Below are 6,000 nucleotides of genomic sequence, written 5' to 3'. Positions count from 1 at the left end.
CTCTAAGGACTTGAAATAGAGGCTACGTAGCAAGGCGGAAAATATTTTTCCACCTAGCGTAAAGGGTAACATGTAGCATACATCTGTTAGCAATTCGCATGCTTATATTTTGTTTACATGTTCACATTAACATGCTGCAGCTGTATCTAAAGTTGATAATTAAAAAGTTGATGTTGGAACAGTTCATGGCTGTAAAATGTTAGCGTTTTAAATATTCAGTTTAAAGCATACTTTCAAAGTTCCTCCATCGCCTTTCCTTGACAGCTGTTCTGCTGAACTTAAAGTTGAGATCATGCGCTGGTGTGACTATCTACCACCTCACAAACAACCACCCAGGTAGATGTGGTCCATCCTTATCTCCTGAAAGTAATAATCTACAATATCTGCCATTGCTAGATGTTACCCCTTGGAAACATTTTACTGATACCCAAGGACACTATAGTCAGGTCGGGTCTGGTACTTCCCAACTTCCCAAAAGTAGCTATATATCCATCATAGGCAGGTGATATGTGGGTGTCTTCATGGCGTTTTTCAGATATTGGGGTCCTCAACATTGAGGCACCTGCATCTGGATGAATTAGTTTTTTTTAAAATTTATTTATTTATTTAGATTTTTGCAAATTTATATAAAAATACAAAGAAATCACATGTATGTAAGTATTCACAGCCTTTGTTATGAAGCTCAACATTGAGTTCAGGTACATCCTGTTTCCACTGATCATCTTTAGATGTTTCTACACCTTAATTGGAGTTCACCTGGGGTAAATTCAGTTAATTGAACATGATTTGGAAAGACACACACCTGTCTACATATAAGGTCAGCGCACAAACCAACTGTAGACCTCAAAGACAGGTTTGCCTCAAGGCACAAATCTGGGGAAGGGTATAGAAACATTTCTGCTGCTTTGAAGGTCCCAATGAGCACAGTGGCCTCCATCATCCATAAATTGAAGAAGTTTGATCACTGAGTGATCGGTGGAGTATAGGGCCTTAGTCAGAGAGGTGCCAATGACCCAGTGGTCTTTCTGTCAGAGCTCCATCATTCCTCTGTGGAGAAAGAAGAAACTTCCAGAAGGACAACCACCTCTGCAGCAATCCACCAATCAGGCCTGTATGGTAGAGTTTCCAGATAGAAGCCACTCTTTAGTAAAAGGTACATGGTAGCCTGCCTGGAGTTTGCCAAAAGGCACCTGAATGACTCTCAGACCATGAGAAACAAAATTCTCTGGTCTGATGAGACAAAGATTGAACTCTTTGATGTGAATAGAAAGCATCATGTTTGGAGGAAACCAGACACCATCCCTACAGTGAAGCATGGTGGTGGCAGCATCATGCTGTGGGGATGTTTTTCAGGGGCAGGAACTGGGAGACTCGTCAGGATTGAGGGAAAGATTAATGTAGCAATGTACAGAGAAATCCTGGATGAAAACCTGCTCTAGAGCACTCTTGACCTCAGACTGGGGCAATGGTTCATCTTTCAGAAGGACAATGACCCTAAGCACACAGCCAAGATATCAAAGGAGTGGATACAGGACAATACTGTGAATGTCCTTGAGTTGTTGTGTGGGCCGCTGAAGAGGAGGTACTGCTGGCCCACCACCACCAGAGGGCGCCCTGCCTGGAGTGCGGGCTCCAGGCACCAGAGGGCGCTGCCGCATCATGGGAGTAGCCTGGGTGACAGCTGTCACCCATCACCAGACACAGCTGTTCCACTCAGCACAGAGGTATATCAGGAGGACGGCGTCTCCACCTCAGTGCCGAGATATCGCCTAAGACTAAGGTAGTATTCTCTGCATTTATATATCGCATAACCAGCTAAACCCGTTAAACCTTTTCAGGACTGGTGACTACAGATAGCTTCATTGTTTGGATAAGTACTCACCTCCTGCTGTTCTTTGACAAGAGGTGGAGGCGGCTTCTCCCCTCTCCGTTACTGGGTGCGGTCATCCACGCCTGTGTGTTGTTGCTCTCTCCTGCCAGCAGTACCGGATCCGACGAGCGGAGGCAGTGGCCACCTGGGAATTCGGGACTTGGCGGTTCCAGTATTTCCAGGGTTCGGTGGCAGAGGAGATCTGGGTGGTTCCGGTTCGACTGAGACGGACGTCTCCTACCATTCGAGCCTGCCCACACGACACCAGCGGATTCGACCCCAAATTGTGTTTGTTATATTAATTGTGCTTGTTTCACAGAAGTAAATCTTGTTATTTACCTTCTCCATTGTCCGTTCATTGCGCCCCCTGTTGTGGGTCCGTGTTCCTACACTTTCACAACATGAGTGGCCCAACCAGAGCCAAGACCTAAATCTGATTTAACATCTCAAAGAGGAATGGGCAAACTGCCCAAAGATAGGTGCGCCAAGCTTGTGGCATCATATTCAAGAAGACTTGAGGCTGTAATTGTCGCCAACAGTGCAGCAACAAAATATTGAGAAAAGGCTGTGAATATTTATGTACATGTGATTTCATCTTTATTTTTAATAAATTTGCAAAAATAAAAACGTTCTCATGTTGTCATTATGGGGTGTTGTGAGTATAATTTTAAGGGAAAATGAATTTGCTCTATTTTGGAACAAGGCTGTAACAAAAAAACAGTGGAAAAGCTGAAGTGTTGTGAATACTTTCTGGATGCACTGTACATCTCAAAGCTGTACCTGGATCTTCATACACCATCTTGGTCCTTCATGCCCAACCCTACTCTATAAGCTGTTTCCAGATATTGGTGGACCTCTCAGGCTGCCGTCCTGCAGATATAAACATCACTAAGCAAAGTAACTGAATCTCATCATCAATATTTCTACTACATTTACATGAATTAACACTCTGGCTCTGGAGGAACCTGCTATACTGGTGTAGCCTGTCGTGGGTCTGGCGCTACTGGAACACCAATGTGCACCTGCACCAGGGAGCCCACCTGCAGCACAGGAACCTTTTTCAGCAAGGAGGATGTCTCACAGTCATGGAGCTGACATGTGAGCAGCTGTTCTTTCAGTCTGAAGTGAGCACAGTTGGCGCTTTGTGTCCGGTGAAGAAAAGAGCTACTTGTCAAAGTGTGTGACGGAAATATCTCCTCTGAGGCACAGCATTGCAGTAAATGTAATTAGGCGTGAAAGTTGTCACGTACACTGAACTGTAAGTGAAATTAAAAGTGACACAAAGTCAGATTCTGCTTTATCTGGTTCCCGTGCGTCACTTGATTGCTGTGCGCTCGACTGATAAATTATTTGCCAGGTTGTAACATGTTCTCAAGGGAGTTGTACTGTGGTACACTGTTTTCACGTTCATTAATTTCCTCACACGCTCTGATCAAGATTACAGTATGAATACCCATAAGTGGAAGTTTCAATTCAATCATCTTGAGGGTATAAAAGTTGCCATCATATGACAACCAAGGCCATTTGCCCCATGACCACCTGGGGGCAGTAGGATATAGCCTGACCCAGGCTGATAGGAGATCTGATCCCACATAACTCATGTGGTTTCCCTGGAGCCCACAGAGCTGTCCCATGCCTTCCTGCATAATTGGCCGAACCGCTTCAGGAAACACAAATCGTTAAAGTTTACAACACCAAGACTTTTGTTAAGACTGTTTGGTGTTTTTTTTCCTTCTTCTCCATGTATGCGATTACAAGCTTTGGTGATCAAAAGGGTATGATGGCACATAAAATGATTCCTGGACAGTTAGATTTGCAGGTCTGATGCTATACTAGGTCTAACACACACTGGGAAGAAAGCAAGAGTGGGCAGAAAATGGACACCAAAATAAGAGACTGGGAGAACCATATTCATTTGTTGACCCTCTGACCTTGCTGTCATACGGTGCCACCTCCACTTCCTGTGGTTACTGTTCCGCCAGAAAAGGTCTTGCCTCCCCCCTCAAAACACCTCTGATAAAACCTAATCTCTCTCTTTTGGTATTTGTCCAACAAATAGCACATTCCCACCCTGCCCTCTGATCTCCTGAAAAGCATCAATTGTTGGATTGGGTTGGGTTGGGGGGGGGGGGGGGGGGGGGGAGTTCAAGGGGAGGTGTGGCTTGGGGGGGGGGGGGGGCAGGAGAAAGTCGGGTGATTGGCCACTTACATGAATATGGAAATTTAGGAGATGGGAATTTGAGTGTGTTGCACTTTGATGAATATGATTTGCTGCCGTATGAATAGAAATATTGTTGTGCTCATGCAGTTGTCCTGATAGCGAGCGTGAACCGACAAAAATGCACATATCAGCGTGCAGTCGTCATGTGGCCAGACAGACAGAAAGCTCGGTGATAAACACCTATGGAAAATATGACCAGCATAAAGTCGCGACCTTTTCAATTAGGCGGCGTCAAATATTTGACGGAGTCATTGCGGCCACCTGTCGCTTCCAGACTCTTGCGCACACAGTGGTGCCTCATGAATTTCAACATTCCCTCGGCTTTTCCTTTGAACTGATGCCTCGCTGTGTTTGATGTGTTTGCCTTCCTCCTGGGAGCGGTCAGTTTGGATTTCCCTCGTTGGTTTGTTGGCTCTCTCTGGTGGGTTTGTTTAGGTGTCTTTGGCATGGCAAAGTCTTGGTTGGTCATTTTGGATTCAACATTGCCAGTTTCTCAGACACAGGCGTGACCCTTTGAAGCAACCATGGAAAAATGTGGTTGGAACTGCTGGTCCTAGATGCTATGCAGTGTTAAGCAGTAGGAGAACACTGAGCATCACCATTGTAGTGTTTGAGGAATTGTGAAACACTGTTATTTGTCAAAGCTATTGATTCATTTAGTGTTTCAACTTTCTGAAACAAGTGTTTTATGACACTAAATGAAACACCTGCATATCTAACCAACTTAGATTAGATTAGATAGAACTTTGATCCTTTGGGAAGACCCCCTCAGGGAAATTGAGGTTCCAGCAGGATTGTATAGCAGCATACAATTTAAGAAGCACACAGAATATGAAAAGTGAAAGCCAAAAATGGCATATCTTTGTGGCTCCCAGTGGAATTCAATCCCCAGATTCCTTGCTCATGAGGTCAATGTGCCAACAACACCAATCTGTAACCAAGTGGCAAGTGGGATTCAATTTAATTTATTTTTATAGCACCAAATCACAACATAAATCACCCCAATGAGCACATTGACAATTGTGGTAAGGAAAACCTCCCTCAGGTGTTTTTTTTTTCCATTATAGGACGAAACCTCAAGCAGACCAGACTCAGAAGGGTGACCATCTGCTTTGGCCATACTACCGGTAACAAATAAAACAAAGCACAACAAAGACTTGGCAAATATGCAAAGATACAGAATGTACATTTTCCCAGGAATATGAATATAAACTCAAGTAAATGTTGAAGGATGTGAGCAGACCTATTCTTCAACCATTGCTTGCCAACCCAGCTTGCAATCCAGCTAGGTTATTATTAAACTCATTTCTTTTGTCACCTTTTAGTGTCATGTCATGTATATTCAGATGTTGATCTACTTCATTTGTAGACATAGTCAATGTTATGCTGTTTGCTTTGCCTTAAAAAAAATTGGAACAGGATAACACAAAGGTACCTTGTAAGAATAACATCTAGGTGAACAAAATCCTTGTGAGGCGACATGATGATGTTACATGATGATGACCGCTGATCTTTACTGGCCGAGCGCACTCCTGGTGTGTATTTTAGCCGGCAGCTCTCACCGCTGTAGAATGTAGATAAACACATACCATTTAGGTTCCCTGTCATAATCCCACAGTCAGCAAACCTAGCCTGGCAACACTGCCCCACCAGTTTACAATTCTAAGGCACAATTACAGCAACCCAAATTGCCAGGTTACCTCTGTATGTGTACACGTGTTCATGTGCAAGGCTTTGCGCCTGGCCGTGCCAGCGTCTCCAGGAGAAAGCGGGTGGACACATGGGTGGGCATAGATGCTGTTCCTCCAATGGTTCCTAGTTGAGCCATAAAAAGCACTTTACATACAGTGTCATAATGCATAATATACACTGCTCCATAATAGGCAGCCATTAGCATTCATACCTCACT

Source organism: Thalassophryne amazonica, chromosome 21 (genome assembly GCF_902500255.1).
Source record: "Thalassophryne amazonica chromosome 21, fThaAma1.1, whole genome shotgun sequence".
In the NCBI taxonomy this organism is placed as follows: Eukaryota; Metazoa; Chordata; class Actinopteri; order Batrachoidiformes; family Batrachoididae; genus Thalassophryne; species Thalassophryne amazonica.
The sequence above is the reverse complement of the archived record's forward strand: the minus strand, read 5'-3'. Positions refer to the sequence as shown.